The sequence below is a fragment of the Ursus americanus genome, chromosome 1, assembly GCF_024610735.1.
Source record: "Ursus americanus isolate L20-20 chromosome 1, mUrsAme1.1.p, whole genome shotgun sequence".
NCBI lineage: Eukaryota > Metazoa > Chordata > Mammalia > Carnivora > Ursidae > Ursus > Ursus americanus.
Genome location: NC_142127.1, coordinates 7977919 through 8002288, shown reverse-complemented (window position 1 = coordinate 8002288; position 24370 = coordinate 7977919).

Below are 24370 nucleotides of genomic sequence, written 5' to 3'. Positions count from 1 at the left end.
TAACCAGTTTTCCCAATACCATTTATCGAAGAGACTATTTCTTCCTCATTGAATATTCTTGCCTCCTTGTCAAATATTAGTCAAAACCACATATGCATGGGTTTATTTCTGTACTCTCGATTCTGTTCCATGGATCTATGTGTCTATTTTTATGTCAGTACCATACTATTTTGATTACTATAGATTTGAAATCAGGAGTGTGATACCTACAGTTTTGTTCTTTTTTCTCAAGACTACTTTGGGTGTTTGGAGTCTTTTGTGGTTCCATATGAACTTTAGAATTGTTTTTCCTATTTCTGTGAAGAATGCCATTGGAATTTTGATAGGGATTGCATTAAATCTGTAGATTACTTTGGGTGGTATGGACATTTAACAATATTAATTCTCTGATCCACGCACATGGGATAGCTTTTTATATGCCTATGTTTTCTTCAATTTCTTCCATCTATGTCTTGTAGTTTTCAGTGTAAAGACCTTACACATCCTTAGGTAAAGTTTTTCTAAGTATATTTTATTGTTTTTGATAGTATTATAAATGGGAGTTTTTTCTTTATCTCTTTTTCAGATAGTTTGTTGTAAGTGTGTAGAAATGCAACTGGTTTTTGTATATTGATTTTGTATCCTGCAACTTCACTGAATTTGTTTATTATTTCTAACAGTTTTTTGGTGGTGTCTTTAGGGTTGTCTAAATATGAGATCATGTAATCTGTGAACAGAGACCATCTTACTTCTTCCTTTCCAATTTGGATGGATTCTTTTACTTGCCTGACTTCTCTGGGCATGTTGAATACCAGTGGCGAGAGGAGGCATCCAGGTTTTGTCCCTGATCTTAGAGGAAAAGCTTTCAACTTTTATTGTAAGTATGATGTTAGCTGTGGGCTTGTCTTACATGGTCTGTATTATATATTGAAGTATATTCCTTCTGTACTCAATTTATTGAGAGTTCTCATCATAAAAAGATGTTGAATTTTGTAAAATGCTTTTTCTGCATCTGTTAAAATGATCAGGTGATTTTTATCCTTTATTCTATTAATGTAATGTGTCACATTTATTGTTTTGCGTATGTTGAACCATCCTTGCATCCTAGGAATGAATCCCACTTGATCATGGTATAATCCTTTTAATGTATAGTTGAATTTGGTTTGCTTGTATCTTGTTAACAGTTTTTGCATCTTTATTCATCAGGAATATTGGTCTGCAGCTTTCGTTTCTTATAATGTCCTTATCTGGCTTTGGTATCAGGGTAATGCTGGCCTCATAAAATGAGACCAAGTGTGTTCTCTCCTCTTAGATTTTTATAAGAGCGTGAGAAGGATTGGTATTGATTCTTGTTTAAGTATTTGGTAGAATTCACCAGCAAAGCCATCTGGTCTTGGCTTTCCTGTGTTGGGAGGTTTTTAATTACTGATTCAATTTCCTCACTTGATGTTGGTCTGTTCAGATTTTCTATATCTTTATGATTCAGTTTTTGTAGGTTGTATGTTTCTAGGAATTTATCCATCTGTTCTAAGTTGTCCAATTTTTTGGTGTTTAATTCTTCTTAGGATTCTTGATATTTCTGTGGTATCAGTTATAATGTCTCCTTTTTCATTTATAATGTTAGTGATCTGGGTCATATATATATATATATTTTTTCTTTTTTTGGTTAGTCTAGCTAAAGATTTGTCGATTTTGTTTATTTTTTCAAAGAACCAACTCTTAGTTTTGTTAAATTTTTCTATTGTTTTCCTATTCTCTGTTTCATCTATTTCTGCTCTAATCTTTATTTACTTCCTCCTACTAACTATGCCTTTGTTTCTTCTTCTTTTTATGGCTCTTTATAGTTATAAAGTTTCCTCTTAGTGTGTTGGCTGCATCCCATAAATTCAGGTATGTGTGTTTCCATTTCTTATTGTCTTAAGATATTTTTTGGTTTTCCTTTTGATTTCTTCCTTGATCCATTGGCTGTCCAGGAGCATGTTGCTTAATTTTTGCATATTTGTGAATTTGCCACTTCTCTTCCTGTTATTGAATTCTAGTTTTAGACCTCTGTATTCAGAAGAGATACCTAATATAATTTCTATCTTCTTGAATTTTTTAAAAAAGATTTTATTTATTTATTTGACAGAGAGAGAGAGACAGCCAGTGAGAGAGGGAACACAAGCAGGGGGAGTAGGAGAGGAAGAAGCAGGCTTCCAGTGGAGGAGCCTGATGTGGGACTTGATCCCAGAATGCCAGGATCATGCCCTGAGCCGAAGGCAGACGCTTAACGACTGAGCCACCCAGGCGTCCCTCTATCTTCTTGATATTGTTGAGACTTTATGGAGGGACTAATATATGATATATTCTTGAAAGTGTTCCATGTGTATTTGAGAAGAATGTGTTTTCTGCTGCTGTTGGATGGAATGCTCTGTGTATGTCTTTGAGGTCCGTTTGGTCTGTAGTATTGTCTAAATCTTTTCTATATGTCCCTCTCATTGTCTGTATGATCTATTAATTGTTCAGAGTGAGATATTAAAGTTCCTGACTATTACTGTATTGCTGTTTTCTTCTCCTTTTTGTTCTGTTAGTATTTGCTTTATATATTTAGGTGGTTCAAAGTTGGGTGCCTAAATATTTCTAAAAGTTATGTTTTCTTAATGAATTGACTCTTTTGTCATTATATAATGATCTTCTTTGTCTCTTGTGACCATTTTTAGCTTCAAGTCTCATTTGTCTGGTGTAAGTATAGCTACCCCTGGTTTTTTATGACTACCATTTGCTTGGAATATCTTTTCCACCTTTTCACTCTCAGCCTATGTGTGTCCTTAAAGCTAACATGAATCTCTTAGAAGACACATATTTTTGGATATTGTTCCTTTATTCAATAGGCCATTATGCCTTTTGATGAACCCATTTATGTTTAAAGTAATTATTGATAAGTAAGGACTTACTATTGTCATTTTGTTAATTGTTTTCTGGCAGTTTTATAGATCTTCTGTTTCTTGTTTTCTCTCTTTCTGTCTTCCTTTGTAATTTGATAACTTCTTATGGCCGTATGCTTTGACTCCTTTTTCATACTCTTTTGTGTGTATATTTTTGTGGTTACCATAAGGCTTACACAAAACATTACAATTACAATATCTTAGTTTAAGCTGATAACTTCAATAGCATATAGAAACTATACTTTTCTCCCTCTTTCACATTTTAGATTGTGATGTTATAATTTACATCTTTTTTATGTTGTGTATCCAATAAAAAATTATTGTAGTTAGTTATTTCTAATACTTTTATTTTCAACTTCTATTATTTATTTATTTTTAAAAAAGATTTTATCTATTTATTTGAGAGAGAGACATCATGGAGGGAGAGGGAGAAGCAACTCCCCGCTGAGCAGGAAGCCCAATGTGTGGCTCGATCCCAGGACCCTGAGATCATGACTTGAGCCAAAGGCGATGCTTAACCACCCAGGTGCCCCTATTTTCAACTTTTAAACTAGAGTTGTAAGTGATTTATGCACCACCATCACAATATTAGAGCATCAGATTTTGACTATATATTTACCTTTACTGGTGAGTTTTACACGCTCATATGTTCTCATGATGTTAATTAAATCCTTTCATTTCAGCTTGAAGAACATCTTTAGCATTTCTTGTAAGGCAGGGCTGGTGATGAACGTCTTCAGCTTTTGTTTGTTTGGGGAAGTGTTTATCTTGCCCAGCTTTACCAGGTATAACATTGTTGGTTGACATTTTTTTCTTTCAATATTTTGATTATAACATCCCTTCTGTTTTGGCCAACAAAGTTTCTGCTGAGAAATCTGCTTGAGAGTCTTATGGGGGCTCCCTTGTATATGAGTTGCTTTTCTCTTATGCTTTTAAAATTCTTTTTGTCTCTAACTTGACAGTTCAATTATAGTGTGTTTTGGTGTAACTTTTGAGTTCAACCTATTTGGGGTCTTTTGGGCCTCACGGATCTGGATGTCCCTTTCTTTCCTCAAGTTTGGAAGTTTTTAGCCATTATTGTTTTAAATATATTTTTTGTCCCTTTCTTTTTCTTTTCTCCTTCTGGGAGTCATATATATATTTCATATATATATATGAAAGCAGGGACTTTGGGACAGGTTTCCCGATTGAGTGGGGCTACTGGCTCTGCTCTGTGGTCATGTGGGGCCACTAGCTGGGGTCTACAATCACCTCTGGTTGGGTGGGGTTACAGGTGGTACCTACAGGTAGTACCTACCATCCTGGCAGGGTGGTATCATTGGCTGGAGACTGCTAGTGGGTAGGGATGCAGGTTGGACTCTGCCATAATTTCTAGTTGGTTGGGGCTTTAGACTGTGCTCCCCAATCAGATGATGCTGCTGGTTGGATTCTGCTTCCAGGTGAGGTCTTGGGCAGGGCTTTATGGTCAGGTGTGGCTGTAGACTGTGGCTGTGCCCTGAAGTTGGATGGGGCTGGAGGGTGGGCTTGGTGATTGGGTAGGTGGCTGGCTGTTACTCTGTTGTTGGGTGAGGTCACTGGATAGGCCTTCTGGTTGGGTGGAACTTCTATCTGTACCCTGTACTTGGATGAGGCCAAAGACTGTGCTTTGTGGTTGAGTGAGGTCACTGTCTGGGCTCCTCGGTCTAGTGTGGCTGCAGGCTGTGTTCGGCAGTTGGGTAATGTTACTGGTTGGGCTGTTTACCTGGGCAAGGTCACATGTTGTGTTCAATGATCAGGCAGAGCTGTAGATGGGGCTCCTTGCTGGGCAGGGCTATTGTTTGGGCAGTAAGGTAAGCTGGACTCTGAGGCTGCTCAGGGCCACTGTTCAAGTCCCTGGTTACATAGGGCTGGAGGTTATGCTCAACAGTTGGGCAGAGCTGCTGGCTTGGCTCCTTTCCCGAGTGGAGTTGTAGGATGGGCTCTGTGGCTGCCCAGCTTTTTAGTTAGGTGGGACTGGAAGCTTTTTTCACTAGTTGGGCAGGACTGTGAATTTTCTTCACTGTCCATGTGAGCCATAGAGGCTCCATGGCCAGTATGGCCCATCAGCTGGGGACCCAAATCAGGCAGAAACGCCTACCAAGCTCTCTGGCCAGATATGGCCACTAGATCAACTCTGCAGATATGCAAAGCTGCTGTCTGGGATCTCTGCTTGGGTGCCACTGCAAGCAGAAATGTAGTCCACTAAGATGTGAGCCCTGGGTGCTATAAATTCCACTCCTTTTTCCATCTCTATCTCATCCTCAATGGTCAAGCTTCAAAGATTTCTCCAGTGATCCCTGTCAAGTGAGACCTGAGTGAGCCTTCCAGGAAGTACCTTATAATGCCGAAGAAGCTGGATATCCACTTTGAGTTCTTTTTTTCCTACTGGAGAAACCATACGCTGGGGTGGAGGGGCCTTCTTGATGTGGCAGCCTGGGTGAGAAGCTATGTGGTCAAAGTAAACCAATCCTCTTACCCTTCTAATGTGGTCCTTCTCAGTCTCTGTGGCCCATGGGGTGCTTCAGCCTCATTCCCAGGTTCTGGGATTTTCACAATGGTATCTTGTCTATTGATAGTTACTGGTTGGTATTCTTGCAAGGGGGACTGAAGTTGAAAACAATCTATGTCATCATCTTGATGATGTAACTCTTGAGACATTTAAACAAAGGAAATATGGTATGGGAGCCACATCTCTGTAATCTGCAGTGCTTTTGAATAAGAGGTGTGTCTCCCTGCCTTTTAGCTGAATCTAAACTTTAATTTAAACAACTTTGGTTCTTCACATTCTTCTGAGATCTCAGGGAAGCCAAGTCCACCAAGAGTAGGTTTTGAGTAACACCATTTATTCACATGCTCCTTCTACATGTCTACAGAATACATCTCAACATTCACACATGTAAATAGATGCACAGATACATTCATATCCATGGCTAGTTTCAGAGAAATCTTCTGAGTTAGAAAATTGCAGCATTTGCCTATCTACTGTGTTAACCTGTTAGGACTCAGGAGAATGGATGGTGGCAGGAGATTTTGAAATGCTGAAATGCTGCTATCTGGGGATAATAAAGCTCCTGAATAAAGTCCTTCTGAACCTTTCCCTTCTTCAGTAAAGCAGATTTTTCAGCTTCCATGTGCTTTTGTCCTAGATGCCCAGGGAGAGTTAATTTCTCCAAAGATAATGAGAGAAACACATAGAGTGAGCAAAAAGGAAATTTACCTAATTTGTTTTTAGACAAGTGATTGGAATCACAGGCTCCAAGGACAGGCTGGAGATAGTTAGCAGAGCACAGAAAGAATAGTCTCTAAGAAGGAAAGAGAACGATAATATCTCTTATAGTTGATGGAGGAAATACTCCGCTGTAAGTTCAAAAGGTTGTAAGCATGCCTTCTATGTAGTCATTAGAAAGTCCAGTGGGTCACTTCTTTATCAAATTAGGGTTGTGGACTGCTCACATCAGGAATCATCAAATCGGAGTTATGAATACTTTCAGGAGAGGCATGGCTAATATGTCAGTGACCAAGATTGGGATGCATGAAGAAAATATACTAAAAGACTACTGTTGATTAAGGCAAGAGACAAGGTTGAAGGACTTCATGGAAACTGGGTTAACATGAATTTTGGAATCACAATTTAGGTTCAAATTGTGGCTCAACCACTTACCAGCTGGATAAGGTACATTACTTCTTTGAGTCTCAGTTTCTTCATCTATAAAATAGGGAAAAAGGTGCTCCTTTAGTGGAGTTGTTATGAAGCTTAGAAATAACATATATAAAGTATGTATCTCAGTTCTCAACACATGGTAGATGATTGAAAAATAGAAACGATTGTGAAGATGATGGGGTATATATATTCCTGTATTGATTCGTGGCTGGGAATGAGTGGGATCCAGTGTGAGTTGGCAGAGATGACTTCAGAAGAGAATTCGTTTCTTCCTGGGGAGAAAGGAGACTGAGATGAGGTCACGTACATTCTCCATGAAATAGTTTCATGTTAGAGGCTAGGATATGAAATCTTTCTTTTCATTGCAGAATATAAATATGCTCGCTGAAGGATAGAAAGTAGGTGGACAAAATCAAATAGCTTAAAGCTAGCATAAAAGAAAGCTAGAGTACAAAACCAGATAAAAAAAGGCCACTATGTCATATCAAGTGAATTCATGCAGCATCTCATCCGCCATTTTTCTGATTACATTTCAGAGTTTATTGGAGCCCAGACTATCAGTGAGCGAGACGACCAGCTTTAAGGATGGGAAGAAGGGGGCTGCCTCCCTCGTCTTGTCTTGCTACATGGCCAAGGGCACTAGCCAAGCTTTTTAAAAATGAAAGAATGGCTGGGGTCTGCATTCTTCAGCCTCCTTCAGAGCTACTGCCTATCTCCCATACCTCTCTTCTCCTTCTCATCTTGCTTTGGGGTGATTACTTGCTGTGTCTGCCCCTGCTGTCCCTCCCAGGCTGTTGCCAGTCTATCATCTTCTCTGAGCAGAGTCTGCTCTGCTTCGTGTGTTATAATCTCCTGCCTGTTCCCTGATATGCCCCTGGACAGGCTGTGTCCTGATGTGTGACCACTCGAGGGCAGCCCTATTAGAAACACTCTCCTTCTTTAGGCTCTGTCCTGGAAGGTGGCCTCTGCACTCTGAATAGGGGAGGGTCTCAGTAACAGTGAGACTAAAAAGAGAGAAGGGAAGAGAAATGAGGCTTGGGTCACTAAGTTCAGGCTGATAATATATAAGGTTGTGGTTTATATGAATTATTTAAATGAAATAAGGACATCCTCTAGATTGATGGTTCTCGAGCTCTTGTCTGAGGACAACTGCAGGTTCCCAAGATCCTTCAAGGGGATCCTTGAGGATGAAAACTATTTTCATAATACTAAGATGATCGTAGCCTTTTTTACTCATGAATATATGGTGGAGTTTCCAGAATTTGTAACACATGATGACATAATCTTACTGTGTGCTGGGTACTTTTTGTTTTAAAAATTTCTCCGTTTGAATTTTTAATTTGGCAAATGTTGACAAATATAACTTAGATAAATAAAAGCTCTTTAGAGATTCTCAGTAATCTCTAGTAAAGAAGTACTAAGAGCAAAATGTTTGAGAACCACTGTTCTGAATTATGGTTGTACATTCAACAAAGGTGAATGTGGGGGGTGGTCAGGAGAAAAATTCACAAGGATGGGGATTATGGGATCATGAATATATTCCAGGCTTTATCAGTACAAGGACTTGTGCAGAAGAGACATAACTCATTGCATTAATTAATTGTATTTGGTCATTCCTTTGTTTATTCCATGAAACATTTTCATGTTTCAGAGGATCTGGTATCTATCTGCGTTCAGACCCTGGCTCAGTCACTTTTTAACTCTGCGACCTGGCAAGTTAAGGAATCTCCCTGTGACTCAGTTTCTTCATTTGTAAATGAGGATCAAAATCTTTTCTTCATGGGATTATTATGATGGCTTAAAAGAGATGATGTAGGTCAATTGTTTAGGCAATGCCTCTGTGCTGGTTTTTCTTCATTTGTCCTTCTTTGCCTCCACTCCCTCCCCTGCCATATGTTCTGGACCTTTTTTTACTTTGCTCTGCATCCTGGGGAGGTGAGGGCAGGGCTAACCCCTACAGACTCCATCATTCCGATTTCTTTGCCCTCTGGCTTCTCATTGAGTTTGGCCAATGGGAGGCATGAGCAGGAGATGAGAGGTGGGAGGAGTGAGAGGTAGGGGTATTTCTTCCCCTGCTTCTTTCCTGCTTTGATGGGGTTTTGCACTGTTAGGTTTTCTTCAGCTGCACCTGCAGCTACAACTCCTCTGGCTGGGTCCTTTTCCATGGTTCAAGGTCCTGCCGCCTCCTCCCCTTCCCCTCAGTCTAGGCTGCTGCTATCCTCGGGCACCTCACCATCCTTTCTGGTTCCTTCACCTTGTATACGCAGTTGATTCTTCAAGTTCTTTTGAAGATTCCAGTGAGCTCTCCGTGTTCCTTGCTGGGATCCTGGCTAACACCCTGGCAAGTAGCAAGTTCTGAGAACATGTTACTGGCACTGACTTGGATTCCTACATTTGTTGCTGCCGGTGCTGATGGCTGACTGTTCCCACTGCTTGCAAGATTCTCCCCTGTGCTCCTACCCGAGATAGACACAGACAGAACAGATTTGCTTGCAAGGAGCTTGCCAGTCTAGGTAAAGGGATTGAACATTTAGTGACCGAAGAGTAACTGGAAGCCTGAAGCATATATGCTAAGTGCTAACATGGCTAGGGCCAAAAATAAGTTCTCCTGGAGTTCAGAAAAGGAAGAACTGGCTCTTGAGTAGTGGGTCACTTTTCAATAGGGCAAGAAAAGCGCAAGTGGCTTGGTAGGATAAGCACGACCCAGCTTCTCTGGGCAGGGAGGGGACATGTGACTGATGTGAACAGAGCCTGCTGTGGAGGTGGAGTGATCTGGCTGGAGTCTGATTGCTCAGGGTTGTGCATGGCCTTCAGGCCATTGGTGTTATTAAAGTTTGTAGGCACCGGAGGAAGTGGTAGTGGTGGTGGATGGAATGAACCTGCACTCCACATATGGGTTAGAGTGGGGAGAATCTGGAGCAGGTAAAAGGGAAGACTGGGAGGCCCAGACTGGGAAATGCCAGGAAGTGGAGAAGAGAGCTGGGCAGGAGAGGGGTTCTGAGACTGGAAGCTCCCCTCCAGGCCAGGGGATCTGCTAAGTTCTGAGTCTGAGGTGTTCCCATTAGAGGGTCAGTAGATGCTTGTCAGGACCCTGGGGGAGCCTGTTATTTCTGCCACTCATGTCCTGGGTGACGTTGCCAAGTTGTTTTTCCTTTCTGGGCATCTGCGTCCTTAGTTATAAGTTGAGGGTGTGACGCGTGGTCCTCACAATCCTCTTGCTCTGACACTTTGAGCCTACACTGCAAACATAACATTGACTTTCACTTCTTCTGATAGTACTTCAACTCCAGAAGAGGCTTTATTTTCAAAGAAGAGAATGATAAGAGGAAGGACTAATAATACTGAGCTCCTGCTGCTTTCTAGATTCTGTGCTATGCAGTGTCCATATATTATCTTACTGAATTATCCTAGCAAACTTCCCTCAGCTAGCACTGAATTTGGCTGAAGTAATAGAAAACCTGACTCACTGTGGTTTACAGCAACAGTGTGTATTTTTTTCATATAACAAGACACCTGGAGCCAGCTCCTTGCTGGCCTTGATTCAGTGGTTCTGATATGTCAGGACAGACAGATACATGCTTGTCTTGGCCTTTCACTCATGGTCACAGTAGGGCTGCTGCTGTTCCAGCCATCACTTCTGTGAAGGCAGAATGTGGGGGAAGGGCCGCACCAGGTATATCTGTCAGTCTTTTTATATCAATAAAGGAAAGTGTTGCTAGTCTCCCTCATTTACAGAAGAGGCTACTGAGGCCTAGAGAAGTTGAGTACCTTTCTGACACTGTCACCATAGCTCTTCCGAGCCCCTTCTCCTTTCCTGTCTTGGACCAGCAAAACCTGCTTGCTGTTTGCAGATGCCTTACCCCAGTAGGACGCATCTGTCTTCTAGTAGAATCCAGTATCAAGGAAAGTTAATGGCAGCAGGAATCCACACAAGGAGATGGCCTCTTGGTTTCTTTAAAATGCTGTGAAGCTGGGCACGTGCATGGAAACCAGGCCTCCCTGCTCTTGATGGGAATAAATGATACTAACAATATCCAGGAAAGAGCACAACATTTAACTGTGATCAAGGAACATGCAGCCTTCATCCCCTATAGTCTTGCTGCTGTAGGCTTTGTGACACCCCATTCCCCCTTATTGCCTATTCCCAACAACCCCATTCTCCCTCTCCAAGTCTCCTTCACAGGCTCCCTGACATCCAGGGAAGATGTTCCCATGCAGGCTAAAGCATGCTGCTTTCCGAGCAGGCTCTGCCCCTCCGTCCTTGACCTTGAGCAGTTCCCTGCTCAGCACCCGGGCAGGCACCGACCCCAGTCCTGGACTGTGAGGCTCAGCAGGACTAGGGCACAGGCAAACATGCTTTGTTTGATTTTTTTTTTCCTCCACTGGAAAATGCCCGATAATTATTTTTTTGCAGATTTAATTTAAATGGAAGCAGAGGCCTTGAAAGAAGTTGCTAATTAGGGCTAAGTGTGGAGAATTGGAAACATGAAGACCAAACTTTCTGCTCTTTTGCATTTCTCTATTGTGGGGCCAAGGGCAATTCGGAGGTGTCAGCCTAGGGTGATATCCTCATTCCCCCCACTACCAGTGGTTTGTTCCAGGACTCTTCAATTTCAACTGTGGAAAGGCCATTCTACTCATACACAGGCCACCTGGGGATGGGTTGCAATGGGCGTGCAGTGATATGGGGAGGGGGCAAAGGCATGTCCCTGGATGTATTTTCTTGATCCCTAGATTTCCAGCTGATGGAGGGGCTGTTGCCTGAGTTTCAAATGAAATCTGAGCATATAACTGCCCAGCTTAAAGTTCGTTCTGGCCCCTGTACACCTTCAGAGCCCACCCCTGCTTCCTTCCCACCATTGGGCTCTTGCAGAGGTGGGCACTGCAGAGGTGGGCACTCCCTCTACATTACATGCAGATTCTCGGGGCCTTTCTCAAGTTCCTAATTCATCTGGCTAATACTAACCCACCTGTCAGGGCCCAGGAGGTTGCTCTTGTCACACCTCTTTAGAGCATTCCTTTGCAATATGGAAATTAGCCCTTTGCCTTTCCTCTCGTCATGGATCTGTGAGATTTGTGAGAACACGGTCTGTGCCTCATCCCTTCTGGATCCCCCAGCCCTGGCACAGAGCCTGGCCCGGAACAACATGCAGTAACCCAGTGCTGAATGGGTAGTATGACTGTGTCATCCGCTGTTGGAGGAAGACCAGCCAAAGTTCCTGTCAGCACAGTCGAACCGTTGGGAGCTCTGCGGGGCTGCTGTGGGTCTCCAGCCTCTTGCATGATCATCTCTTAAAACAGAGCTGGTGTTTGAACTGGTGCAGCATGTACAGCCCTCTGTATTCCTTTCTGGCAGTTTCTCCCATTTAATATTTGCGCCTAGATGCACCCGTTCCTGCTGGAGGCCTTTAATGGGCCACTTGACATTTTCCATTTTTTGAATGGTTGTTTCTATTAAACTGTTGTAATGAAACAAATGAACATTACTTGTTTTTTTTCTTCTTCTTCCTCGAAATCTGTTTCTAAATGGACTGTGTATCAAGCTTGCAATAGCAGTAGATGTTCCCTGCATAACTGAGCCGGCAGTTTGGAGAGATAGTAGCCAAGTGAATATTGGAGCAGGGCCTCCAGAAGGCCTCCTCCGGCTCTTTTGATTTGGAGACAAGGAGGTGAGACCAGAGGAGGGAAGTCACTGTTGGGTTTACATTGTTAGAGGCAGAGCTGACATTGCAACCTAGGAACCCTTATTGTTTGCAAGTTTATTTATCAATGAAATTGTCACTGAAGACTTTCTAATCTGCTGGACTAGAGGAATAAGACTAAAAAGTGTTAGCTCATATTTTCAGTACCTGAGACAGTGACAATATTTAATATTTTTATTGGTCGGTTTTCCCGTGTGTATATTTTATATTTGTTTTAACAAATATGCAAATATAAACAAATATTCAGTATGAAGAAGAAACTGACAAATCACTCATGACTCAAGTCCCCAGAGTTAAGTACTATTAGTAATTTCGCAGGTAGTCTTCCAAAATGCTTTTCTCTCCCTAAATAAATAAAGAAATGAGATCATGCTATTTGTCTTGGGCAACTTGCTTTTTGTCACTTATTAATACATCACTGACACCTTTGGCGACTGAGAAGTACCCACAGCGTCATTTTTAATGACTGGATAGCAGCCCATTGTACAGATTGTACTGCACTTTGCTTATCAGAATTGTTATTAGTGAGATGCCTGGGTGGCTCAGTCAGTTAAGCGTCTGCCTTCTGCTCAGATCATGATCTCAGGGTCCTGGGATCGAGTCCCTCATCAGACGCCCTGCTCAGCAGGGAGCTTGTTTCTCCCTCTCACTCTGTGTGCTTTCTCTTTCTCTCTCAAAGAAATAACATTAAAAAAAATTGTTATTAGACATGTAAGCTGTTCCCAGTTTTTGCTATTACATGTCGCACTTTGCTAAATAGCGATGACTATGGAAGAATACACTTTACACTTTTATTTATTATTTTGTTAGAAGAAATTTGCATAAGGGTAATTTATAGGTCACTGTGCTCGCACGTCTTAGCGGTATTTGACACTATTTCTTACAGAAGCACAGGAGAAAGCTCATTTCCTCACACCCTTGCTTTGCTCCATTCAATCTGTCCTCTTCTTTTATCAATTCTGGTCATTTTGTGTCTTTGAAAATCAACCATTTCTCTGAGATTTAAAAATTCATTATCGTGGAGTTGTGCAGAGTTTTCTTTTATAATAAACAAACACTTCATGCCTGTGGTTGTAGGCCCTTTCTCACTGTTACCATTTTGGTAAGAAGAACAGATTCCCTGGGAGTATTTCAAAATGACCCCTTGGCTCTCCTGTGTTGCAAGGGGATTTTTCTCCAGTCTTCACTGTGAGAACCCGGGAGCGCTAAAGGGAAAGCTCACAAAAGTGGGGAGATGTCCTCCTAAGACTAGGCCCCTCTGGAGTTGTAGACTCTCAAACATTTCCACGTTGAGCCTCCAGCATTATGCCCGTTACCATCTGTTCTCCTGCGCTGCGCTGGTTCCCATGGAAGTTTCTGCTCCTGGGCTTGGCCTGGTAACTTGTGACTCCCTGTTTGCACCTGTCTTGGGACCGCAGCTTGCCCAGTGAGGCCGGTCCCCTGGAGGAGTTAAGAATTGTTGGTTTGCAACTGGTTCAGCCCTGTTTATGCTGAGAGGATGGGAATGGCAACTTCCAAGCTCCTTACCTGCGGGACTGGGAATAAGAAGCCCTCCATTCTTAACATTTTGGATTTATGTTTTTCTCTTTTTTATTGATTAGCATTTTGAGATGTTTGTCTATATTATTGGTGTTTTCACAAAACAAGTTCTTTTTATTGATTCTGCTTTTTAGGATTTGAATGAATTACTTCCAGCTTTTACATTTAATACTTCCTTCCTCTTTCTTTAGGGTTTATTTGGATGCTATTCTTCTAGCTTTCTGAGTTCGCTTATTTTTATTCTACTATCTCTTAATTTTACTTTGATGACTTTGTTCTACTAACTTAGGGAAATGGATTATCTGTATGTTACTAGGTCCCAAGCTTCTTTAGGACAAGAATCATGCATGTTTTCTTCACCATTGTACCTCAGTTCAGAGCACAGCATGAAGAACAAAGAAAGTCTATGAACCCAAAGGCTGAATAAATGATTGAATGCTAGACTTAGGGCGTCTGCCTTCCTTATTCCATATATGTTCCCTGTTGCCCATTTCTTCAACATTCTAAATTTTCTGCACAAAAAAGTGTTGCTTCTTTCATCTAACTGCAATTTTATGTCTTGCTTTGTAAAATGTAATCTGGTTATCATATTCTTATAAAGTTTTTAAGAATGTTATTATGGATTCATTCCCATTCACTGGATGTATCATATTTTACAGAACTATTAACCTATTGATGTAAATTTGAGATATTGCCAATTATTTTTGCTATTAAAAGAAATTATGTGAATATTTTAATGCCTGGCCTTTTAAAAGTATTGTAGAAACTTTCTTTACAGTAAAAACACTGTAGGTGAGTCTATGGGTCAAAGGCATGAATATTTAATTTCTGTATTTTGACAAATGGCTTTTCAAAAGGGTAGTACAAATTTGGCAGCCACAGAAATGCATGAAGGTAATTGCTTCCCTGAAGTTTTGCTAATTTGGGGTGCCGTCCATCCCCGTCTTCCATCTCAGGCCCCGTGCTCCTTGCACGGTACTGTAATGCCTTTCTGTGTCTCTTTAGATCTTTAGACACTTTCCCCAGTTTCTCAAATGCAAAGAAGATGGAGGGGGAAAGTTCATGAATTAAGATACACTTAATTATTTACTTCACTTATTCTTTATTTAAAAAAATTAAGATCGATTAAGTCTTTTTAAAGTAAAAGAAGTAAAAAGGAGAAAATAAGCCCCAAATGGCTCATTTATTATTGAATACATTTCGCAGGTTGAGAAAGTCAAACTGTGTAGGGTGGGAGATAATGGAAAGTGAAAGCCTCATTTCCCATTTTCTGTTTCTCTCCCTGGAGGTAACTGCTTCTAAATGTGTCTTTGATTCTTTCCAGAAAGAATTTATATACACTTACCATCAGATTTATTATATTTTATAGAACAAAAGATGCTTTAGCGCCGGCCATTTCTTGGTGTTACCTTAAAGTGTCAGTGGGCATTCTTTACCCCAGCCTCGCAGCTGTCACCTGTCTGGTGGTGATTGTGACAGGTTCCGGATTCTAAAAGGCAGCCTTTTTCTAAGGCAGAAACGTTACTTGTGCCATCTTCGAATCAGTGAAACAAAGTGTGTCTATTTCCATATTTTTCATCTACCTAAAAGGGTCATATCATTCAGACTGTTCTGTGGCTTGCAGGGAAGTTAAAAACATGACATCAGGTCACAAAATTAGTAATAAGAGGAGGAGCCAGGATTCGAAGCAGGTGCATAAGCTATGGAAGTATGTATCTTTTCCCGCAGTTTTACTGAGAAACAATCGACATACATCACTTATAAGTTTAAGGCATCCAGCATGATGTGTGATTTACATATATTGTGAAATAATTACTACAATGGGTTCAGCTGACATCCATCTTGTCATATAGATACAATAAAAATAGAGAGAAAAAAGGAGAAAAACGTTTCCTTATGATGAGAACTCTTAGGACTTACCTTCTTACTGACTTCCCTGCATATCACAGAGCACTGTTAGCTATAGTCATCATCTTGTGCATTCCATCCCTAGGACTTATTTATTTTATAATTGGAAGTTTTTACCTTTAACCCTCTTCCTCCAATTCTGCCTCCCCTGCACCCCATCTCTGGTAATGACAAATCTGATCTCTCTTTTTATAAGTTGGGTTTTTTTTTTTGATTCCGTAGGTAACGTAAGTGAGATTATACAGTATTTGCCTTTTCGTCTCTGACTTCTTTCACTTAGCATAATACCTTCAAGGTCCATCCGTGTTGTCACAGTGGCAGGATTGGAAGCACATATTTTTAACCGCTGTGATATCTGTCTCCAGGATTGCACACTTGGGGCCAATAGATAAAAGTTCTGGGGAATCAGAGCCAACATACAAGACAACTCCAGTAGTGGGCCCTGTTCAAGGAGTTGCCTGCTTTGTGAAGGAGTGAGCTGGAGGTGTCACGTTTTGCCAAAATGAACTTCAATCCTGGATGGTGTGGGAATATTTTATTTGAGATGACGAACTTGCAAGTTATCTCCCATTTAGGGTAGGGGAGCTTTCCCTAGGCAAACCCAGAGGCAGGTTAAGCAGTTGGCAGTCGAGTGTGCTTTGGGTGGAAGGAGTGAAGCATTGTTATCATGTCAACTTTGCTCCTGACCAGCAATGCAACGAGCCAATCTTTCCTTTGTGCCCCAGTTTCCTCATATGTTAAATGGCAGAAGCTGAACGGAATGGGAATATGAATGCACTTTCTTTCTCAATGATTCCATGACAGTGTTTTTGAACCTATAGGTTTGTTGGGTAGGAAGAAAAATCTTATTAGATATAATGTTCAGGGATGAAGTCTTTGAGCTTGGGCTAGGTAACAATGGGCACACTTCCTATTTAAAACTTTCAAAAGTGGGGGCACCTGGGTGGCTTAGTCCGTTAGGCGTCTGCCTCTTGATCTTGGCTCAGGTCATGATCTCAGGGTTGTGGGATTGAGCCCCATGTTGGGCTCCACACTGGCTGTGGAGCCTGCTTGGGATTCTCTCTCTCTCTCACTCTGCCCCCCACTCTGCCTCGCTCATGAGCACATGCACAGTCTCTCTCTAAAACCCCTCCCCCCAAAACTCTCAAAAGGAAATACACAAGCCATTTTGCCTCATCTTTTCAAGACTTTGGGTAGACTGACAGCAAAAATACAAGCAAAGGTAAACGGGTCTGAGGTCAAAGCGAGCTGCATTTATAGCAGAAGTAATGATGTGACAAGTCCCCTCAACTCCAATATTGAAGCCTCGTACTTGTGGATCAACCCCTGGCCTTATTTCCGGGGTGTCATAGTGAGGATCTTCACCCCACAACAGTAGCCTAATTTGCCAGTGGGATGAATGAGGGTTTTTAACCCATTCCACGGAAGACTACAGATTTAGGCATTAAGGTTGCTGACAGCAAGAACACATTGGCCGCACTTTTATTTGTATGTGGGTTACACAGTCTCTTTCTGGCTATCTGCCTCATTCATTCATTCATTCATTCCCCCGATACTTACATTTGACAGACGGGAGGGTGTTTCCTAAAACCAGTAACTTCAAAAGAATTGCTCATGATTCAATTTGACAAGTTCATTCAATTGTTTAACAAATATTTATTGATTGCCTATGTGCTCAGTGTTCTTCTCGGCACTGGGGATACAACAAGAGATAAAACAAGTCCTTACCTTCCCAGATTTCATATCCGAGTGAAGGCAAATAAGGAAGCAAATGAAATATAATACAAAATCAGGTAGTTGTAAATGCTAGGAATAAAAATAAAGCAGAGTAAGGGAATAGGGTATGGTGGAGGTGCAATTTTGGAAGGGGTGATGTAGGAAGGCCCTCCGAAGAGGTGACTTTGGGATTGAGCACTGTATGAAGTGAGGGAAATGGTTATGTGAAGGTCTGTGGTAGAACTAGTCAGAAGGCACTGCAGTGCAAAGGCCCTGAGGTGGGGATGAGATGACGTTCTTAGGCAACCAGCAAGGAGGTCACTGTAGCTGTTGTTGTGTGGGAGCTGCTGGGGGGCCTGCAGGCCATGCAAGAGTTTAGATACTGTTCTACCAGAGCTGGTGAGCCAGTGGCTTTAGAATAGAGGAGGGACATGATCTGGTTTAGGTTTTCAGGGCTCAGTCTCGCTGCGATGGGGGTAGTGATTGTAGAGGACAAGAGTGAGAGTGAGGAGACCAGTAGGAAAGTCTGTGGAGTCAGGTGAGAGGTGGAGTCGATTAGGATGGTAGCAGGGAAGGAGATGAGAGTGGTCAGAGCTTGGATGTATTCTGAGCCGATAGGATCTACTGGTGGATTGGATGTGGGATGAGGGAGTAAGAGATGTGTCAAGGGTGCCTCTGAGATTTTCAGCCGGAGTAAGTGGGTGACTAGAATGAGAAGAAAACACAGGACTTACCTTCTTACCAGGAATGGAGGGAGGGTGGTGAGGGTGGGCTGGGGGCTGGGATGTGCCCTGGGAATACCCAGTATGTAGATGGTACTCAAAGCCACGGACTGGCTGAGTTCATCAAGGGATGAGTTAGTAGGGGGCAGAGCAGGGACCACGCATGCAGCTGGGGTTGGGAATGACAGTTTTCTTCTTCTTTTTTCTCTGGTTTTTGTAGGAGGGAAATAACTCACCTAGCATTCCTTCTTAATTGGGGCTAACATAGCAAAACCACTCTCCCGCTCAAAGAGGGTAAGATGCCTTTATCTCCACAGACCAGATCAGGGCGGTCAAAGAGCTGTGTGTGACTCACGTGTTTATCAGCAGCTTTTCTCATGTAAAACTCCTCCTGCCTGTCTTTTTGTCCTTTCTTTTCCCCTTTCCCCTTTAGTCTGTGTTGGCAAAATATACAGGAAGGCACGAATCAAAGCACATAATATTTTTATTCTTCCAATAAGAACGTCTGTCCTATAGATCTGCTTTTGGAAGAGGATGAAGAAAACGACAGCCTGCTCCCTGGCCTCTACCTAAATCACACCGTCGTTATCTCTGCTGCCCAAGAGGAAAGGCAGCACATCAATCCCTCAGAAAGCTCTGAGCATTGGGGGGTGGTTTTGGACCGGCTGTTTTTCTAACAGCGGAGGTGGGAGATTTGAGGACCTCCTCACCAAGAGTTTGGTTATGGAAACCAGGGGTTCATGGAGTGCCTCTAGTAATTAAAAAAAAAAATCAACAGGGTCCTAAATGCCTGCTGTGCCCACTGTGTACTATATGCTCCCCCGCGGTTCCCAGAGAGGTAGGGGCAGGTTGAAGTGTTCTCACGGCCGTGGGTCATGAACAGACGTATAGTACATCATTAGTTTAAGATGTAGTGGTCAGCAGTTTATCAGTTGCGTATAACACCCAGTGCTCATCCCATCAAGTGCCCTCCTTAATGTCCATCACCCAGTTACCCCATGCACCCCCCCCATCTCCCCTCCAGCAACCCTTAGTTTGTTTCCTGGAGTTAAGACCCTGTCATGGTATTTCTCCCTCTCTGGATTCCCGCTCTATCTTGGGAACACTAAATACAAGACAGGGTCCACAGGGCCTCTAGTGGTTACAAGTAACCAGTGCCTCAACACCCCCCACCCCATTGATGGATGTCTCAGGTGGGACAGAGACAAGACCCAAAGAGTTCTCTTGAGATCCCTTCTGTATTTTTTCCACCTTGCTTTATTTCCCGAAGAGAATGTCATTTTGTCTTGACTGAAGGTAAGGTGGATGGCAAATCTAATAGAGATTCTTAAGGCTCTAGGAAGGTGAGCTAGGGTTTATCCGTAAAATATGCTGGTCCATCTGTCTCTTACCCAGTTTCCCCATAATGATTTTTCAGTGCTTTTTCCATCCAGTGGAGCCTCTCCAAAAGTGCTCACTTAAATCTAGGTCTCCAGGGGATAATCTTTCTTGCTTTAGAATTTCACTGTCCAATATGGTAGCCACTCACTTGAGGTGCGGCTGGTCACAACTGAAATGTTTTGTAATTGTAAGATACACATCAGATATCAAAGGCTTAGTATAGTTAAAAAAAAAACGAACACAAAGTAAAATATCTCAGTCATAATTTTTTGTATTGACCACATGTTAAAATGGTAGTATTTGGGATATATTAGGTTAAAGAAAATGTATTCTTTTTTTTTTTAAAGATTTTATTTATTTGTCAGAGAGAGAGAGAGAGAGAGAGAGAAAACACAGCGTGGGTGGGGAAGAGGGAAAGGAAGAAGCAGGCTCCCCAGCTAAGCAAGGAGCCTGATGTGGGACTCTATCTCAGGACCTGGGATCATGACCTGAGCCGAAGACAGACACTTAACCGACTGAGCCACCCAGGCATCCCTAAAGAAAATGTATTCTTAAAATTAATTTTACCTGTGTCTTTTTACTCTTCTATAATGTGACTCTTGGAAAATTTAAAATTATGTGGCTTGCATTACATTTCTTATTGGATAGTGCTGCTTGAAAGAGCAAAAGAGACTGCCCCCACGAACCCACAGATGACTTGTTCTAAGGAGTGACGTTTCTCAAGTGAAAATGTGACCCATGGTAAAGCTCAGTCTCTGTAGCATGACTTCCAAGGCCCATTGTGATCTGGCATTTCCTGTCTTCCAGTTGCTGTAGACTCAATGTTTGTGATTCCCTAAAATCCATGGGTGGGAGCCTAATCCTTAGTGTGATGGTATTTGGAGTTGGGAGCTGTGGGAGGTAGTTAGGTTAGATGAAGTCATGAGAGTGGGGCCCTCGTGATGGGATTAGTGTCCTTATAAAAGAGACCCCCATAGAGCTACTTTGCTCCTTCTGTCATGTGAGAACATAGTGAGAAGACAGCCATCAATGAAACAGGAAGCTTCCACGAGACACCCAGTCTGCCAGTGTCTTGACTTCTCAGCCTCCAGAACTGTGAGAAATACATTTCTATTGCTTATAAGTCACCCAGTCTATGGTATTTTTGTTTAGTCCAAGTGAACTAAGAAACCAACCTTGTCTTCTGCACTGTCTCCCTCAAAACCCAGCCCTTAAGAACCTCCTGGTGAGTCCCTAACTGCCACGCAGGGTCAACAGGTCTATGACTTGCCACTTCCTGTTGTTTCTTGCCCCGTTGCAATGGGCATGAAGGTGTACATATCTCTTGGAGATCCTGATTTCAATTCTTTTGGATACGTACCCAGAAGTAGGATTGCTGGATCATATGGTAATTGTATTTTTAACTTTTTGAGGAATCTCCATATTGTTTTCCATAGTAGATGTACTAATTTACATTCCCACCAACAGTGCACAAAGGTCCTGATTTTTCTACATCCTCCCCGACAATAGTTGTTATTTTATGTTTCTCTTGATAATAGCCAAACTAATAGGTGTGAGGTGATATCTCGCTGTGCTTTGAATTGCATTTCCCCGATGATCTTTGGCTATCTGTGATGATGATCGTGAGCATCTTTCATACACCTGTTGGCCATTTGTATGTCTTTGGAGGAATGAACTTTTGATTTGGTGATGTGTATATCTTCTTCTTTGGCTTCCTGTTTTCTTTTTACCTACATAGAGAGCTTTGAAGAAGTGAGAGTTTTTGCTCTCCCTGCCCCCTTCCCTGCCAAGGCCTCCTGGTCTCCTAGGCAGTGGACTAGATCCTTAGACTTCCGGTACATGTGTGGCAAACAGGCAGTGTATATTAGAGTTTATTGTCTTGGCCACTCAAGGGCCAGGTTCTTTTGTTTCCTAACTATAGCTGAATTCTGGAGGCTTAAAGTTGTCTGCAGTTTGAGGCATTACTGTGCATAATTATGGCTAGTTCTGGGAATGCAAATATATGCACAGTTGGTTGAACAATATAAGTATATTTGAAGTTTCAAAGGTGTGTGCACATGTGGGTTTATGTGTGTGTTTATCATTTTTGCTGTTCTTATTTTTTAATAACTAATGATTCCAAGGAATAAACAGTTATTATATGCCTTGGTTGTTGGTATGGAATTTGGAAAGGAATAGATTCTGCAACTTGTGCTGAAACCATTGGACTACAATGTCCAGTAAAGCCATAGTAATGAGTAGGGGCAGAGTTGCTTGAAGATGGATCCAAGTTCCACAATGGTGGAGGTGCACCAGGGATGGGGTTCCTTAGCTTTAGGATAAATTTAAGCCCTGTGGCCAAGCCTACTTGCCCAGCCCAGATCTTGCAGTGGGGGGTCAGTATAGGAAAGTCATGGCACTCCAGTTCTCTCTGTGGGAAATTTCAGTATCCCCGTGCTTCTTTTTTGACCTGGTCTTTTCCCTCCATGTCCCATTATGGGCTGGCCTGTCTTCTGTTTCTGGCTTTTCTTATGATTTTTTCCTGATCTTGACCATGGACGGGATGAGGGAAATCAGGAGCCTTAGCTGAACCTTTTTGGCTTTCTGTAACATGTGTCCTACCTGGATAGCAGGGGAAACTGGAGAGGAGGGAAAGAAGTGTACTGTGGAGGCCATAGAAAGGGAGCCTGGGAACGTCTGAACTCTTGCTCACTTCTCCATTTTTCCCTGTGCACAGGTAAAAATCGTACCATCTAGCATAATTCTTTCACCAGGTGGAACAAGGATAAATGGATTTAACTTCTATTTTTGGGTGTTGCTCTGTCTTTGTAGTCCTTTTATCTGAATTCCTTGATCATCTAGAATAGCTTGGCAGGGCTGCATTTCAGAGCAAAGTGAGGAACAGATAAATAATTTATCAATAATAAGATTCTAGTCTGAAGAAAATAGGAAGCTGTTTTTCAGTTCTAAGTATAGAGAGGGACTACAGACAAATATTAACATTAGTTGATGCAAATAGGAGGATTTGTTTTCATCCCAGGCTTTCTCCTTGAGCCACTGTCAGTAATGGTTAAAAGGGACCACGGAGCTGACCAACTCAGGAGTGATGAGGCTCTCTTGAGCTGCTGCAAAGCACAAAAAATCATATGCATAGCCATTTAATTTTTGCTTTCTCTTTTCCAGGAAGAGAAAGAGAAAGGGAGCAAGTCAAAGTCGCTTCAAAATCCGATTTGGCTTTTTTCAATGGGATCATCTATCTTCTCTATCTGGTTTTGCCAGTTAAACACTAATGATGCACATTCTAAGGCATGATCTGTGAGTGCAATTTATTTCTGAATGCAGCCTTTTTTCTTAAGAGTATTTGCTATAATAGATATACTGGAATAATATCAGGGATTAAATAAAAAAGGCACTTCAGAGGAAACAAATACACTGGTGGAACAATTTTTACTTGTCTCCTTACACCCAAATTCAACAGATATTTTCTAGGGGATTTCAGCTTCCAGAAATAAAAGGAACAGATGGGCTAGTAACTGCCCAGTTAGTAATAGCTACTGTTTATTGGATATACCAGACACTAGGCATGTTATACTGATGATCATACTTAATCTTCAAAACATCACTGCTGACTGGCTATTATCATACCCATTGTAAGGATGGAGGGCTCGGTCCCTAAGACCTCTGAGCTCATTGCTTCTTTAAAAGACGTAGCTAAGAAATGCCAATGTCAATGGTTGTATTTCTTCCTTTCCTATAATGCTTGATATCCCTTCTACTAGTCCAATGACCATCACCTTCTTTCATTCATGTCTCCATGACAACTGATCAATCAATAATGATTTCCTTTTTTCTCAGCCTAGGATTTCCCTGGAAGGCAGCTCATAGCAGACATCCCAGACTATTGGGTAAGGGAAGGGGCATTTCACAAAGAGTATTCAGGTCAATAAAAGATGAGGATGTAACTTTGCCAAAGAATGCTGGGTGCTTTCTTGCAGACTTCCCTGATATCATCCACTCATCACACACTTTGATTCATTTGGCATTTCTGCATGATGTTTGTACCATCCATTTATTATCATGGAATCATTTTCCATCTGTTTTGGGCTTACACTATTCCTCTTGGCTGTGATGTTGTTTTTTTGCTTCTTGTGCATTTCTTGGGGTGCTTAGCTCTTGACAGGAACACAGTGGCGATTCTTTGTTCAAAAATATTTTTGAGCTTGTTCTATGTATGAGCCATGGTGGCGGATGATGAGGATAAAAGGGTGAATTAAGATAGACTCTCGTCCTCAAAGACTTCACACTCAGATGCAGAAGATATATCTCTAACTAGATATTTATAAAATAGTGGCGATTGTAGGGCTAGAGACAGAAATTCGGAGGTTAAAATGGGAGCTAAACTTAGTTTACTGGCCAAGGAAGGCTTCCTGGTCATCTCTTCCTGGAAGAGATGTTTGAATTGAATCTTAGTTCAGAATAGGTAGGATTAGTCAGGTAAAGGAAGTGAGAGTGGAAGGGATGTCAAACCATAGTATGGTATATTTGGAGACCCACAGGCTAGGTGTGGCAAAATTATAAATTGAGAGTTAGGGAGTGTCATGAGATGAGAGCCAGCGAAGAGAATACCACTGCAAAGGGCTTGGACTTTGGTTGTGGGGAGCCCTTGTACTTTTAGGCTGTGGACTTAAATGTTCATATGTACCTTTACATACAACTCCCGTGGGTGAAGATAGGTAATTTTTTCCCCTGTTCCTTGTTTTCCTTTTGTAAACATTTTACAAAAGGTCAAGGAGAAGTGGCGTGTCAACTGCATGTTTGCACCCCTTGTCCTATTGCAGGGCT